General features: G+C 46.4%; 1 long non-coding RNA gene across 1 annotated transcript; it reads right to left on the reverse strand.

Annotated features, from left to right (window-relative positions):
• Positions 1 to 611: 611 nt before the first annotated feature.
• On the reverse strand, positions 612 to 7,500 carry LOC144100593 (uncharacterized). Its single transcript, XR_013307749.1, has 3 exons — positions 7,426 to 7,500; positions 6,881 to 6,938; positions 612 to 871 (listed from the first exon to the last, which is right to left on the reverse strand). It is a non-coding gene; the product is annotated as an uncharacterized LOC144100593 (long non-coding RNA).
• Positions 7,501 to 17,354: the final 9,854 nt, after the last annotated feature.

Raw genomic sequence — 17,354 nt, forward strand, 5'->3', positions numbered from 1 at the left:
AGCTTCCCCCTATCTTGCAGCTGTTCTTTGCAACACGTGTCAGGGCGGACACGCTCTTAATATGGACGCAAAAGTGATTATGCGTGCAGATTTAGCTTACATCTACACCGTCAAACAACACAACCACGACACCTGGATGATTGCTCACCACATCCCTTAAAATCTATCATTATCAGCAAAAATAATTCTCCAGTCCACAATGGTGGCGCTCTTACCTCTAAAGCAGCACAAGCTCAACTGATATCTCACCCACTTATTTGTTAAAGGCTTCGAATGGCATCAAAAATTTTACGTCACTTACTGGCCCAGAAATTCGCCTTCACAAAAAGAAAAAGAAAATATTCAGAAGCCCATTCATTAATTTCTCTTCGCTGTCCTCAGGTTGGACTGGAATAAAAGCACTGAAGTGAATGTGCGCTTTCTTGAAAAACAGCGATGCCTCACAGTAGTTCTGCGATCAGTGTATTGTTAAGGCTCGCTCTAACCACACCGGCCCTTCTTCCATACACTGATAGAAATGTGGGCATTTGGAATGTTATCCTACTATACCATTATGAATAACAGCTGTCTCTTTTTAGAGTCATGACAAACATCGACAGTCTTTTTGAGAAAATTTCCTTTTATTTATACTTTCGCAACGCATCCTACATTGAATACACCATGAGCAGACGGTTATGTTCGGTCATGGATATGGATATGGTCATGGTCATGGTTATATTCAGGAACCTATTCGCGTTGGTGCGTTGGTGTCTACAATCGGCCGATCTGGGATCTTGCTAACGGTGGCTGTTCCAGTATTTCTGCGCCTGTTCAGAACCGTAGTTGAGAGCCGCTAGTGCGGCCACTTCCTGAGAGGCCAGCAGCGCAGTCACTGGAAAAAAGTGTTAAAGAAGAGCTAAGACTGATGTAAGTTTTCACTCTTGTCAGCAAGGCTTGTGAAAACGGTCCATAAATTTCACTGCAAGCCTTTTGCTGGAAAGAAATAAACATGATATATTAGTGCTATGTAAATACATTCGACCGCAATTTTTCACAGGTTCAAAGTTAAAAACTAGAGGGACACTTAACTCCGCCTTAAATGTTTAATAGCGTTAATCGGTTAATGCCCATATATCCGTAATGTTCATTCTTTTATTTACATCCATGGATTGCTAGGAGTCCGCATACCTTTTCTGGCGGAGTGGTGCAGCGGTAAAGCGATGCCACTGCCCTGCGGTGGAAGGTGCTGCAACAGGTGGGGCGTGTCTCCTAGCCTAGGTTCCTCTTCCCGGGCAATCACTCGCCACCAATCATTAAGGTAAAGGGCACCTACCAGGTCTGGCAGTTTACTCATAATCCGGGGGGCAGGTTGTGATGACGCCAAAAGGTCACGTGACACGGATGTGCTCACCTGCCTCTTAGGTTGCCTCTCTTGAAACTTTTCATGGATTTTTCGCTCATGGTAACGACACCGACATCAACTCCGAGGACGACACCGGCTTTTCGGCGGCACGGCGTCGTAAACGATGTCGCTTTATTACAGTGTGGATAGAAAACGTGCAAACAACCTTAGGTGGTGCCTTACAACGGCTGAACTACGCTTAGGGCCACTGATGCTGTGCACCTCCAAATGGAAACGCGCAGGAAAGCTGCCCTGGTAAAGTTCTTCGCAGTTTATGAAGAGAAAAATAACTCACAGGACGGTGACTACTATATAACGCGAGCTTCAGGCGTTTAATTTGGGGTTATATTTCACTAGAAAAGATACAGTGACCTCATATTGCACTGGTGTAGTGGTAAAGTGATGCACCTCTGCACTGGCAAGCGGATGTTCCAAACATAGCCACCCTAGTCTTATGACACCCAGGTTGACCGTGATGATGTCTTTAACGCACCGACCAATTACGCCGACGGCGACGACACCGGGCGACTACGACACGCAAGCCAGGGATGAGCGCCTAGCAGCAATGGCGTTAAACAGAGAGGCGAAAGGAGGCGAACAACACAACGCACCGAAATGGCTTTGCAATAGCTGTTTCTATCATTTATCTACACCATATCTGTCTGCGCAAATTAATCTATGATGTGCGCCAGATTTGTTTTTACACAAGTACTGGGGCCGTATATTTGGTTAAAAAGGGACCATATAGTTCGGACTCTCTATCTGGCCCTTTTATTCGCATGAAAAGTATCCAAAATTCCGCTCCTGATTACAAATGTCCAAGCCTGTAGCTTAGAAACGGCGTTGGTTTCGTCGTCCATGGCCCTTTGATGACGTCGTCGGCACTCAGCGGTCGAGCTCACGCTTTTACCGCACTCAACCGAGCGACGCTCTTGTGTAGTCTAGGTTGACTCGGCAAGACGGTGCTACAGAGAGCAGTGATATTCGCACTTCTGTAAGGCTTTGGTAGTGAACGTCGGAATCAATGGCTGCCTTTATCTGGTCTTACAAAACACTGACCAGTAGAATATCTCCGCATTGCGGCTGAAAAATGCTTCGATCTTCTGGGAAACGTTGCAGCGCAGCCCAAAATAATGCTTCATGACGGAAACGCAGGCTAAATATTGCTTGAGGAACTCATGCACGGATAATAGAAAGAGGCTGGCTAGTTGGCGACTATTATTAGAATGCACCTTGAAACATTGGGGGCGCCTTGAAATCTTGGGGGGACCGATTGTGGTGCACCGGGTTCTAGAAAGCTTCGGCGTGGGGTCTTTTGGTCTTATCTTCACCCATGGGGTGCCAGCGCGAGGATCCTTGCAATTCCTTGATATCTGTATTATTGTCCGCGAAACCGAAGCGTGCTGGAGGTATCAGCCTCGCTCAAAAAAAGCTATTTTAAGCCCCCACTCAGCTCATTCCGAGCTTGTTTAAAGGGGTATTGCAAAAAGCTGCCTGCGTGCTGCTCTGGACAAGTCCAGCAATCATGAATTGGCACACAGCGTGGGTTTCCAGGTACCGACCAGTGCTGGTTACCCCAGTGAGTTAATCACCTCTGTGCTAGAGGCCCTTGCCAGTGAAGACAGGGGCTTACCTGAGCACCACCTCAGGGAAGAAGCGCAGCGCAAGAGACCCGTTGCCAACCCGTACTACCACCAGATCTCGTATCGCCTGAAAAAAGTGGCTCAGAAGGGTGAGTGCCGGTGATCTTCACCGCACCCAAAAAACTGGCCGGCCTGTGCAACAAGGTTCAGGGAACGCACAAGGAAGAATGCGGTATCAAGCACGCCGGCAGATTTGTGCTGTGCAAAATGGGGGTCTTTACCGTATACCCCTGTCCTGTGGCAAAAACTACATCAGACAAACTGGACGTTGTATAAACGTCGGACTTCAGAAGCACCACTCAGGAGTAGAAGAATTGGCGGGGGGAGGGCATGTGGCCGATCATTGTCGCCACTGCCGGGGTTGCACGCCTCGGTTTCGCGATACCACAATCCTGAACCAGTTCGGGTCTAAACTAAGCAGAGAACTGTACGAGGCCTACTGCATTAAGAAAGAATCCCGCTCGTGTGTCAATGAAACCTCGGTAAACCTGTCCGATAAAGAGTATTCATATCTGGATAGCATGATGTCCCGTATACGCCTGCGCACCAGTGTTACGTGATGATCGTTCGTCATGTTGCCATGTGATTACGATGATTGTATAAATGTGGCTCGCTGATGTAATAGCCCAGTTGAGGTTCCGCGCTCTGCCCTGTTGGTTACTTCTTCGTCCTCTGTCTTTTTTGCGCGGTTTCAAGGTGAATTCTACCTATGCAGAGACCTTACTTGGATTTTTCCCGTTTTAATGTCAGACTACAGTTCAGTATAAAAGTGATTTGAAGTGTTGTCTTGCTAGTTCGCATCTATTAGCTATTTTTACTAAGACTCAGCAAAATAACTCAAGATTTCACTAAGAACAGCACAGCCTCTTACGCCAAGGTAAACGCTAGGAAAACTACGTGAAACAAAACAACAAAGGAAGATTTGCGCAGAAAATCTAATGACTTATAGTTGCGTTTAGATAACTATGTGACAAATAGATCGTAGCAGCCCACACTGTGAAAAAAAAAGAGAGCAGGTGGTGGGAGGGGGTGTAGGGGTGTGTAGTGAGGCTATATAAGCAACTATGCTAAAAGAAAGTGGCAGCAGCTGGAGTGGGAACGCCATCAGCCATGGTGTGATCCGGGTGATGATGAAGATTGGGAGTCCCTGGCGCTGACAGATTAAGTTTGCTTGCAGGAGCTGGGTGTTTCAACCGCTTACTTTGATATTCAGATCAGCAACCAGCATTCATCCAAAATTCTCGGGCGAAATGACCTTTACGCGTTACACATAATAGTCCCATATGCATTCCTTCTCAAATTTCTTAGCAGTGGATAAGACTCCCGAAATTTCACAAAATTCAAGGCGAAGATATTTTTATTATTGAGAATTGTTATAGTGATAAATAAATTCGTCACCTTAGGGCTGTGAGGCCAGTATGTGACAGAAAATATTGGTGAATCGATTCCAATAGTGGTGGGTGCCAAACTGTTTGTTCATCCCCTCGTTTTAGTTCGCGATACAGGTACGATAATCTTCCTATGCGCGCCCTTGTGACTTCGCTGCCACTGGCAAAAATGAATCATAGGCACTGCAAGCTCTCTCAATTTTAGCCCAGCCCTAGGGCTTCAAGTCTGAAGCACAAGTCATTAGACATTCTAGCATGCTCCAAAGGGTACTTCATGAAATAATGTTAGGGAAAGAATGTCGTTTTATTCCCATAATTAATATGATCTTCCTTCCTTAAACAAGGGCTAAAATGTAGGACTAAAATACAGTGCCGATGTTTGCCTAAGGCTTTAGGCGATTTCACATAGCTAGCTTGAATTAAAAACAAATCTCATGGCGGGAACTATATATGGGGCCTGCAAAGGGATTCAGGTTGAATATTTTGACTGCATATTGCATTTAGAGGTCATTTGGGGGCCATTTCAATCATTAGTGAAGTGTACCTCGCTGCTTATGAAGTTATTCTTGTATTTTATGGTACAGAAGAGCCCCAATGCTGGCCTGGTATTATCTGGCGAATATACCGTGGTCGGAACAAAGAAATTCATAACAGGTTTTACAGTGAAGTGCTCATCTATAGCACAATCGTATATTCTAAGTTTAGAGTTTAAACGTATTCTCTGATATGCGCATAATAAGTAAAGGCTGACAAGTGGCCGTGGCAGTGTAAAAACGGTCGTCATGATTCATATGGCACCAATGCCGAATTTCAACACACCAGTACTGAGGGCACACTGGCCACAACACCCTCTCTTAGACCGACATGTCTTCATCCCGCAAGCTCGCCTGGGAACAATCTTCGTTATTCACTATATCAGCCTACAAGTTTTCATATAATGGTTTAAGACACCTTCAAGATGCTGGCACCTTCACCTGAAAACGAAGTCTGCTATATAAAAATTATTCAATTAAGAACATTCCGCCCATCCCATCTGAGCATCGATAACATGTTTCTAGGCAGGGGGAAGCGGAAGGCCTTTGTTTCGCAGCTGGCAAAACACAGTGCTGAAATAAGCTTATAACAAAGGACTGGAAATTCTACAAATGAACCAGAGTTTAAGTTGGCGAAACTTCTTCCCAGAGGAACCTTTTTATGCCACTACAATTGCTTTTCCTGAATACTGAACTCAAATACTATCGTTATAAGAAAAGCTGAAAAATCGCTTTGTAGAACATAAAAAATAAAATCTTGGGGCACTTAAACTGCACTTTAAAGGCATGGCGTAAGCGAATTAATGGGACTTTGGAGCGACCGGGGGCCATCTTTGCGCATAGCTTCCCAGACACGGTCATTATCTACACTCATAAGTCGCATCGACTCCTGATGCTACGGTTGGCGCAGTGGGTCAGAGTTTAAGCGATGTTCCTCTTTCAGGTGAAATGGATTTTTCAAACACAGTCACTGGTGTGACTTGTGAAAACTAGGTTCCTCGCCTCAAGCAACCTCTCGTTCCGAATAAATAATTCAACTGCCATTAGCCACGGTAGGCAGTCTGCCAGTGGGAAAGTTTCATGACATCACAAGGTCACGTGACCTGAGTGGCAGGTGCGCCGCCTGCATTTTTGCTCAAAATGCCGAGGCCTGCTCTTCCGCGGAACTGAAGCCTTAACGCTCTAAGGTTAAAAATAAAACATAAATAAGCATTCGCACTTAAGAAACACAAGTGATCATTTCTGCTATTCCCGCTCTCTTATTGCATTTACTGGGCCAGAAATTATTTTTTTTAATATAAATGACCGCTTCTATGTGCTGCTATTCCTGGGTTTTACTACATGCGTTTGTATCACATGCGTGGCCTGTAACTCAATATTTTTTGCCGCTGATGCTTTCTGAATTGTTGTGTTGTATGTATCAACATTGGCCGAAGTCCAAACCAGGTGTGTGGCATGTTATATTTTCTCTGTGCTCGATTGCAAGCAATATATGCCGAAAATTAAGATAAAGTAAAATAAACTTACCACCGTATTTCTATAGGGAAGCTTCAAGTCAAGCACTAATCAATTTGTAGCAACAAGAAATGCTCAAGAAACAACAAACACAGGCCACGAAGTATATAAAAAACATAAATTAAATTATTCGTTTTGGGTGTGAGGCACCGCATTTTCTTTGATTACACAAATTTCAATGAAGAGGTTTAAATTTTTCAACTCATGTCGTCAGTGTGGGCTTTTGTACGGAGGTCCTTGTTTTTAAGAGCTGAAATGCGTGCTTTCTACAGTAAATGTCATGAACACTGAGATCTGCCCTGGAAAGCGCAGCAATGTGCTGGAATTTCAGTAGCGTGTTTGGTATATTACGCTTCGAATCTCTTTATCACACGAAAGATGTATAGTGAGAGGAGCAAACCGCTCAGTCAGTGGGCTTACCTGCGATAACAGTGATGTACAGGACATAAGCAGAAAAGCCGCTCATTTTTCTTATTAACTGAAAAGCACACATAAATGTAAAATTATCTGAGTCAGCGGAACACGTATTTATCAACTAGGTAGAAGCTAGACGAGGAGTGGGGTTTCAGTCAAATAGTCACAGCTCTTTTTCTCAATACGGTTCGTAGCAACCGCTGCTGAGCTTATTTTGTTGTGCTGTTCAATATATTTTAAACTAACGCTCAGAAGCATGTAATTGGCATGCAGCGAGGGAAAATAGTGGAGTCCTAAGCATTTTAACACATCAAAACACGGCACTAATTAAATCTACAACAAAATGCTTGATCATCACTTGTAGTGCCCGCAAAATGAAGAAATATTCAGGAGACTGCAACGTATTCCCATACACTTCAACAAAACCCAATAAAAGCTCCACTTGAGTCATCGGAGGTGCATATAATATACGTTAGAGGCTAGAAACGTCTTCGGTATAGAGTTTGTAGTTTGAATTGAGCAGCCGCGTAAGGAACATGAGTACTGCATACCTTTTACTAGACGCTACGGGATACAGGTCCTTCAGTAGCCTTCTACAAAGCCCAATTTGCTCACACAGTCTTTTTATACAGTGCAATAGCAGCGAAAAAGGTGTCCTCAAACGCCGAGAGAAACCAGAGTGGCAGCTGTGTCATTTATCTTTCGGTTTCTAAATTGGCTTCTCCGAACTGTCTCCGCTGCATGCGACTAGAAGCCAACGTATATATCAACGTGACAGATGAGTTAAGCGAAAAACACTGGTCTGACAGAACAGAATTGAAAACTTTTGACGTCTCGGGAATCGTACGCCCATTCAAAGTTTCCAGGTTTACATGAGAGAAAATTAAGTTGTCTGAACAGCTTCTAGGGCTTTTGACAACCTCGGGTTATTTACCGGCTGTGACCTAACATCAGCTCCAAATCTGTCAGCCACATGCAAACATTCGAATTGCTATCAAATTTAGTTCATTCCCATGGCTGTCAAGCTAAGTTGGGGAGCGCGACATGTGTTTGTGAAAAAAATAAAGAAACTTGCTTTGTACTCAGCAAAACGTTTCGCGGTATGTCAGCAGCATGAAGTCTATTACTTGGTCGCTCCCTAGCGCACAGAAATCCAATCATCTACTGTCTTTCTCTTAGCAACGAAGGATCAGTGACCTCAGCGGTTGGCTATACGTGGAAGAGTACTCATTGAGGCGAAGTAAAGACGGCGCCGCTAGAAATTAGCTCTCACGATGAAGCCTAGCGTAGCGCGCAATCAAAACCGATTTGTGATCTGCGCGTAAGATTCGCAGCCGAAGCACTGTTCAGTTATAAACGACATACTTTTCACAATGTTCCCAACGATCGTCCGCTGTATCGTCTTGTTGCAAACAAAAGCTTCTGTTTAATCCAAGAAAGAGTCACCATAATGCATCAAGAAATGACTCGCAAATAAAGAACGTTGATTGCCATAATTTGGAGAAGCGTAAAAAAAAAACAAGTGAGTCTAAAAGAGAGAAAAAGATATAAATTTAGTCACAAACTTTTCAAAAACTGCTCTATTAGCCAGCCGCATAATTTTAGCAGATTGCCAGGATTTTTGCTTTCAGACATGAAAATAATACTGCAACGAAAATCAAGAACGATTAACTTGCTTCTACTGAAGAAATGGAAATATATAGGTTATTGGAATGATCGAAAACAAATCAACATGCACTCTTCATCAATTCTAACATGAACAGTTGCCGCTGCGTTTAGCTGCCGTTTCAAATATCTGGAAGCAAATGTTTTAGAACAGGGAATGCGGTGATCGTGCTTAATTCAAACTGGCAAGTGCAGCTTGAAGATAAATATGGCTAATGTGCTTGGTCACGTCGGAATGATGAAAGGCGTTGCAGCAGCAATATTTTCTTAGCATTTAACACGTAGCAATCCCAGCAATAGGCAAGGAAAATTCTTTTGCTTGTCGGAAAAGTGTGCGGTATCCTCAAGAAAGAGGAGTATAACACTGCACACCCGCTTGCGAGGCACATGCTCATATCCCTGTGACACCAGTGTGACCTACCGATATGAGAGCACTTTGGTAGAAACACCCATTTTTAGCCACTCTTCGCTGAATGTAAAATACCATTTTCTGAGGTTCTCTTCAGAACGGTTAGTTCTCAAGTACAAGCAGCTTTAAGCATTGATCCTCCTTTTCACCATCAGCCAGTTGATATTTAGTGCAAACAATGGTCTCTAGCACAAAGTTTCGGGTAGCTCTGTCCAGCGCCAGCCTCCACCGAACTTCCTGGAAAATTTGTCAGTCCTGTCGCCCAGGTGACCTGTCCTGGACGAAAAACGAAAAAGCTCGACAGCTTTTCAAGCATTGTGCGGTGTACAGCAGGAAAAAAACTGGGCTCCCTCTGAGCGATCGTTACTTCACGTGTACCAGGCGCTGTTAGTCGGTCTTCTCAGATACAGTGCACCCGTTCTCTCGGGGGTCAGACTATCAGGCCTGCGTGCACTTGAAAGCGCACAGGCTCGTGCGTTAAGACTATTTCTGGTTTTGCCGTACAAAAGTTCTACATTGGTACATTTTACGAGACCTTCGCCTGCCCAGCACGAAGTTATTTTCAACAGGAGCCACTTCGTGTGCATTTGTGACATCTGACCAGGCGTCGGCATCACCTCCTGACAAATATTAGTGCTGTGAGTCCAGATTAAGACTCTTCAAAAGCCCTCTGGATGCTGTGCAATGCGGTGCCTACAAACTACATGCCACATCTGATTTCGGAGGTGCCCCTTTGGGCAGTACCGAAGCCTTAAGTCAGGCAGGTTCCTTCCTCCCTCCTCTATTTCGTTTTCCTCTCCTCCCGATTCAGCCACACCACACCAGACATTCCGATTACACAGTGCCTAATTTATTCACATCTATTCACAATTGCAGTGACACCATTAATGATGCGGCCTCTCGTCTCAGCATCCACCACCCGTCTGTCCCGTTCTTCTCCTTCCTCTCTTCCCGATGATCATTTCCAGCTCGCTCTCTCTCGTCCTTGCTTCCCCGCTGCTCCCTTCGGTGGGCTCCTTGTGAAGGCATCTTCACTGTTTCCCGGAATTCCACGGACATTAGAGAGGCGCTGCCTCTCCCAGGCGCAGATCTTGGTCTTATCGGGCGAGACACCCTTCTCCGGCGCACTTCGCACGGGCCAGCATCTCGCCTTGGCCGCCAGCCATCTCTCCGGCGCCAACTTGCCGCCACCTCGGTCAGTGCATACAGCTGGTTGTGTGGCACGTCGGACAGGCCCGCGCGCAAACACACACCCCTTGATGCCCCCGTAACTGCTGTTCGGGGGGTCTTTCGTCCGTCACCGCTCAGCGGCAAGCACACACCTACAAACACGATGCGCCGGCCTGTTTCTTCTGGCTACGTTCGGATGCGATGAGGCCGCGCACCCCACACCTCCACCGCCACTGTTATGCGTGCCTCCACGAAACGCATCTCACCGCACACCACAACCGCGATCCTCCCCCGGGCACTACAACACCATTAAAACAAAGGACTAGAGAACAGCTTTACCTCTTTCACCACGCTCCCCTTACCAATAAAGATGGTGCTATAAGCCTCGGCAGCTTGTCAGCGTTGGCGTCACTATCTTCTGCCCACAATTGCCATCTCGAACGCCACGGTGTGCTATAAACCCCGTGCGGCAGAGGGCGGTCAGTCGGTTCAGTGCAATAGCCCTTACTGGTCATCTGCCACAGCGCGTACCTCCTGACAATTAGTGCAATAGGCAGTCCCCTGTCGTACGGCCTCTGACAGGGCGCACTCTGACACTCGTTACAATTTTGAGCGCGTTCCCTCCTTGGACCTTTCCGCGAAGCGCAGCTTAGCCTTTCCGCCACCCTGGTGACTTGCCCACTCCGGCTCATTCGCCAGTCGCGTTGTTTTCACTTGTTGCGACTAACGTGACGCCATTCTCACACACGATTGACCCGCGATCTCTCCTCCACTGCCAAACAAAATTCCACCTGCTATCGCATCATGAGCGCGCACTCTCGCGCATTCGCCGGTCTCCCTCGACGTAGCGTCGCCAATTTGCTTGCGCTTGGACTCTTGGCGCTCTGCAGCATTTTTATGCCTGCCCTACTCTCTTTCAGCGCCAGCACTACCGGTCTGCTCTGCGGCGGTGGCCATTACAGCCGCACCTGCGTCTGCGCATTCCTGTTTGTTGCCACTATTCTCCTTCAGTGCAGTCACAACTTCTGCCACTGCGGCTGCCACTTCCAACCGCTCTGCACGTCTGATATCCTCGATGACCGCATCTTTGCCGAATGCTAGCCTGCTCGCCGCAGCACAGAGATTTCCACTGCCAAACTTCTCTACATCAGTTTCCTTAAATCGTCAGAGCATTCCTCTGACATGTTGACACCTGTGTCCTGTTTCTCGATCGCGGCCCCCGTGTCACCAATCAAGCTTTCCAGTATCGCTCTCTGGCCTACCTCCTGTCTCACAAATGCGACAGCAGTGCCGCCACTCGAGCTTTCCACTCTGCGGACTGCCTCTACCGCTCTCTGGCCTACCTCGAAATGCTCCGCAATGCCAGCCCCATTCTCCGGACGCACCACCTCTTTTTTTAAATCGGCCATCCTGACCTCTCTCTAATACCGCAATTTTTTCTTTGCCGCTTCTCTTCTGAAATTTTCTGTTTCAATTTCAGCAGCGCCATCTCATCGACGAAAGTCAACCCTTGACTCTCCGCTGACGCGTGCTACCTCGGCGTTCAAAACCAGCTCCATCGGCTTGCCCCCTACACGTCGGTTCCCGTCCTCCCCGCTCACAAAACTGTCACAGTGCTCAGCGGAAGGACTTACAAGACACCAACCTGCTTCACTGTAGGAGATGGCTTGGCTTGCTGGTCTACGCCCGACATGGTCGCGCAGCCCTGGGCCTTTCGTTGCCGTCTTCCTCCCCCTCTATTTCGTTTTTCTCTCCTCCCGATTCCGCCAGACCACACCAAACATTCCAATTATACAGTGCCTAATTTATTCACATCTACTCACAATTGCGGTGACACCACTCTGCCGTCGGGATGCGGTCTCTCGTCTCGTCATCCACCACCAGTCTGTCCCGTTCTTCTCGTTCCTCTCTTCCCGATGGTCATTTCCAGCTCGCTCTCTCTCGTGCTTGCTTCCATGTCGCTCCCTTCGGTCGGCTCCTTGTGAAGGCATCTTCACTGTTTCCCGCAATCCGACGGCCATTATAAAGACGCCGCCTATCCCAGGCGCAGACCTTGGTCTTATCGGGCGACACCCTTCTCCGGCGCACTTCGCACGGGCCAGCATCTCGCCTCGGCCGTCAGCCGTCTCTCCAGCGCCAACTTGCCGCCACCTCGGTCAGTGCATACGGCTGGTTCCGTGAGACATAGGACCAGCCCGCGCGCACACAAACACCCATGATGCCCCCGTAACTGCTGTTCGTGGGGGGGGGGGGGGGGCTTCCGTCTGTCGCCGCTGAGCGGCAAGCACACACATACAAACACAACGCGCCGGCCTGCTTTCATCCCGCTACGTTCGGATCCAATGAGGCCGTGCGCACAACACCGTATATACGTACAACCATTCCTGGGATAACAAAGAAGACGCACATACCAACAGTCGGTCTGAAATAGCTGGCGCTGTCATACATTGCATCTATATATGGTGAATCCCAGTGCGGATTCGTGGACGGATCCGTGACAACCACCTCTTCAGTTGCAGCGTTGATAGTGCCAGGAAATGCCTTATGTCAATGTTTCAGGCTAATGCATAAAACGTTACCTACGGCAAACGAATTTGCAGCTATACGAGAGGCCGTCTGTTATATTGGTGACCAGTGAGCGCACCAATGCACTATATACGGCGACTCGCGGGCGGCATTACAGATCATACAAACTTACGTTAAACCGAGAATACTAGAGCAGTTGGTTCAACAGATTGTACTTTTTTTTTAGATGAGGGTTTTGACCGTGGCCATATCATGAAGCTTCAGTCGATACCGAGCCATTGCGTCATAGCGTCAAAACAGCATGCTGATGCCGAGGCTCGCCTAGCACATGATGATGGTGCTTTCTTTAAAATAGCCTTTTCCTGATGTGACATTGGAACTTGGTGGAAAATTTAATGCAAGCCGCAATTCAGCTGCACCTGGACGATGCGAGCCATCAACAGGACCGCATCTCTAAGCTTGACGCCGGCTCACAATTTCATCTGCTATTTAGGGTAATACGCCGTAAAGGGACTTTATTCCGCCGGTTACGGCTTGGTGTTGCCTACACCAAGCACTGCCTTCACAAAATCGCAAAATCGGAAGAGAAACTAACCCAAATTGAGTACAATGTCACACTCCAGAGCAATTGGGCATCTTTTTGCATGTGCCCGATCTACACTGATGGTAGGAGAACACTGGAGGTGACCGTGAGATAACTGGACTTTCGCCCTCTCTTTGAAGAAACTCTGCTAGTCGACCGGTTGAAACGTGCTGATTGGTGGTGTGTGACGAAGGCCATGCTGTATTTTTTATGTGAAACAGGTCTGGATACTCGTCTGTGACCGTCTGTGCACTGCCAACACGGTTTACACAGTTTACCCGGTTTACGGTCTGACATGCGTGAGAGTACACATTTGTGTTTTCATGGAACGCTTACAATATGTGCTGACACGTGTGTGTTCAAGGCAAAAATTTCACGTGGGTTACTCGCCGCGATGCGAGTGCCAGCCAGTGTGTGTGTGTGTGTGTGTGTGTGTGTGTGTGTGTGTGTGTGTGTGTGTGTGTGTGTGTGTGTGTGTGTGTGTGTGTGTGTGTGTGTGTGTGTGTGTGTGTGTGTGTGTGTGTGTGTGTGTGTGTGTGTGTGTGTGTGTGTGTGTGTGTGTGTGTGTGTGTGTGTGTGTGTGTGTGCGTGCGTGCGTGTGTGGACATCATCACATCAACCTCATTGATTAAGCTATCATCAACCTTCATTCGCTCTTTCCCTTTCCTCCCCTTCCCCTTTTCCTAGTGTGGAGTAGCGGGCCAGGGTCATGTTACCACCGGCCAACCTCTCCTTCTTTCCTCTAATTAAAATTCCTCTCTCTTTCTCTCTCTTTCTCCTGTAATACAATTTAGGATTAGGAACCACTTCTTAGGTGTTTTCTTCAACTCCACCACAAAGATCTTCTCCCTCCTATTGACATTCTTTGAGATGCGTTAACAGCAGTTAGTTTTCTGGACCAGTCTACTCCAGTTCTGAAATTTTAACATATAGACGTTTGCATTACTCAGTGTGTTGTTCTTATGCTATTCTGAGATCTCGTTATTCTAGAAGTTCCTCGCTAAAGGTGAATGCTGGCTAGAATTAACTGATACAGAAGGGGGGGGGGGTGTTCTGAAGATTCAGCAATTCCTAAAATGCAGCTTTTTGAAATAGCAAGCGGTTTTTATACATAGCATTGTCAGCGGTGTAGTGCATCATAATGCAACTAGGGCGTGCCAAATAGTTGGCCGGTTAGATGAAGAAAAATTGTAATTTTACTTTGTACTTTATGCTTCTTATTTATGGAGGCGTGTAGCAAGCAACAATTTATGTTCATACCAATTTCTACAATTTCTAACTCGCGACCATCCTCACCGCGTTGGTTAAACAAGATCTCATTTCTCGCGCCATTCGAAATTCCCACGCCTTTCCGAGAACGAACAATAATGTCTCATAAATCGCGTCACTACGTGGCGCACATTCAACATGATGACCTATAGGATAGGATAGGATAACTTTATTGAGCTCTACCGCAAGTGCTTTTATGCGGTTTAGATAAGTCCCTCCTGCAACTGTAGGTTGCCCCTATTCTAGGGCTCCGCTGGATGCTGCCGTCAGCAGAGCTCACTGTATCAGACCGATCTGGTCATCGCGGCAGTTGCTGGAGAGCATACCCTCCCACTGCTCCGCACTTGGGTTAGGTATAATTGAAATGACGTCGACGTTTCACATGCCCATCTTATGGGATATAGTGTAGGTTTTTCAAGGCACCACGTTCACTTGTGTTTTTCATGGCACCACGGACCCAGGGGCACGGCACCGTGACCGCTATGGAAACCTTACCGCAGCGGAATTTGCAGGCCGCACTCCTAATTGGCTGCTGCTGTTTCGCAGGTTCTGCTATATCTTCGCCATTCGGCGCCGCTGCGCAATCGTCGTTCTCGCCTGCTTCTTGGCCAAGCCTGGCCGAAAGCAGCTTTTACACCTGGCAACATGGATCTTCCGCTATCTCCATTATCATCGACGCATATAAGAGCAAGCCTGGAACCACCCACCTAGGGCACGGCACCGTGACCGCCATGGAAATCTTACCGCTGCGGATTTTAGGTTAGTTATTTGAAAGCGCTACCTTTGTGAAGAGCAGCGATTATTGTCTATTTGCGGTGTCGTGCCGTAGAGAGTATATTGATGCACTGAAGCGTTTATTTTCTTTGCCAGCTCGCCTTTACTTAGTTTTTTATGGTATGTTACTCTCACTATCGCGTGACATTGAAAGCAATCCTGCGCCTATGAATGCACCTGAGAAGGAAACTCTGGAAACTCTTTTGCGGACCGCCCAAAGAATTGAAGATCTCCAAGCTACAATACTATACAAGCTACACAGTCAAACAGCTGATGCTGAGAGTTACAGCCCTTGAATCACCAACAACCTCACCCGATAAGCCTTAGTCTTGCTTGGCTGACAATGCCTTACGAAACATTTCTTGCCAGCTTCCTAACATTTAACAAGATGTTATGATGCTGAAAACAGATTGAGTCAAATTTACTTGCTTTTCTTTGGCTTCGACGAAGTGGAAGACGAAAGCTTGGCAGATTGTGAAGAGAAAATTATCGCGTTTTGTTCAGAGCACCTAGATTTATCTTTGTCTGCTTCGCAATTTCATAGATTTCATAGACTGGGCAAATTGAAATCTGGGCACAGAACGATTATAGCCAAAATGACCTTCTTTAAAGACAAGCAGAACATCTTTTCAAATGGGCACACATGTAAAACTACCAGTTACGCTATCCGCGAGGATTTTTCTGCTACAACTCGTGAAGCTAGAAACAAGTTGACAAAGTTTGCTAAATCACAATCCATTTCTTATAAACTGACATTTGACAAACTTGGAAGTGTAAATAAACTTATGTGTATGACCGTCCCAGTGATTCTGTCACATTAGTCTCGCCATAGCTAGGCAATGCAACCAGCTTGCGTGGGCTTCCCCTACCCACGTCATCCACCTCCGCCCCGAAGCTGTTCCTTTCATTTTCTAATAGCAGAAGCTTGATGCCTAAACGCGACCGACTCTGTTCCTTTCTTGAAGATAGTGGATCTGATATAGTTGCTTTAAGAGAGACTTGGTTGCAGCGGGTATCAAAGACAGTGAAATCTTTCCCGACGCCCATGGTTACAATATCTACAGATATGACTGTATAAACCAAAAAGGGGGCGGAGGTCTTGCGATTAAAAGAGCGTCACCTTCCAAAGCTATCACATCCAATTCTAACCTTGAAATAGTATGGGCCCAACTGCAAAACTGTTTCTTCAATTCTACTTATTGGGGTGTGCTACTTACTGGGGTGTGCTACTGCCGGATTTCTTTAATTCATAATCTGCCGTCTAGCATTTCTGCCGCTGCTGATCACTGTCCGCCCAGTAACATTTACTTGCTGGATGATTTTAATTTTCCTCAAATAGATTGGGTGAATTTTTCTTCATCTAACACTGTTGCAACAGAATTCATTATCCTAACTCTCGATTTCAATTTATTTCATGCCATTAGCCTGAATACCCGTGGTTCTAACATACAGGTTTAGCTTTAGCCACCGCTCCGGACACCATAGGGCCGGTTATGTACCTTGATGGGTTTAGCGACCATAAGATGGCGCAGCTTGAAATTCTAGGTCCTAGTTTGTTTGCAGATAAAACAGCAAAAAGGATTAGAGAATATAGTAAAGCAAGATATGGTGAGATTAATACAGATCTTACCAAATTTTTCATCGAAGTATTTTTGCCCCTAAGTAACCGTCGATCTACCGAAGACAACTGGTTGCTTTTCAAACACAAGAACCATGTTCCGCTAATTTCAATAACTAATGACAAAACAAATCCATGGTTCAACAAGGTGTTCCGTAGATTACGAAATAAAAAAGAAGCGCTTGTACCGAAAAGCGTAATCTGCTCCCTCTCCGTCCTTGTTGGATAGCTACAAACAGTGCCTGAAGACATACTGTTCTGCTAGTGCTGCTGCCAAAAACAAATATTTCACTTATGATCTCCCCTCACTTTTGCAGAGTAATCCAAAGAAGTTCTGGCAAACTATATCTCCCGAATGTAAACAAGACTTCGTACAACTACACAATAATGATGGGTTGCCGCTAGATGACAATGAATGTTCGACTGCATTTAATAGGTGTTTTTCTTCAGTATTTACAAGGGGAGG

The sequence above is a fragment of the Amblyomma americanum genome, chromosome 8 (genome assembly GCF_052857255.1).
Source record: "Amblyomma americanum isolate KBUSLIRL-KWMA chromosome 8, ASM5285725v1, whole genome shotgun sequence".
NCBI lineage: Eukaryota > Metazoa > Arthropoda > Arachnida > Ixodida > Ixodidae > Amblyomma > Amblyomma americanum.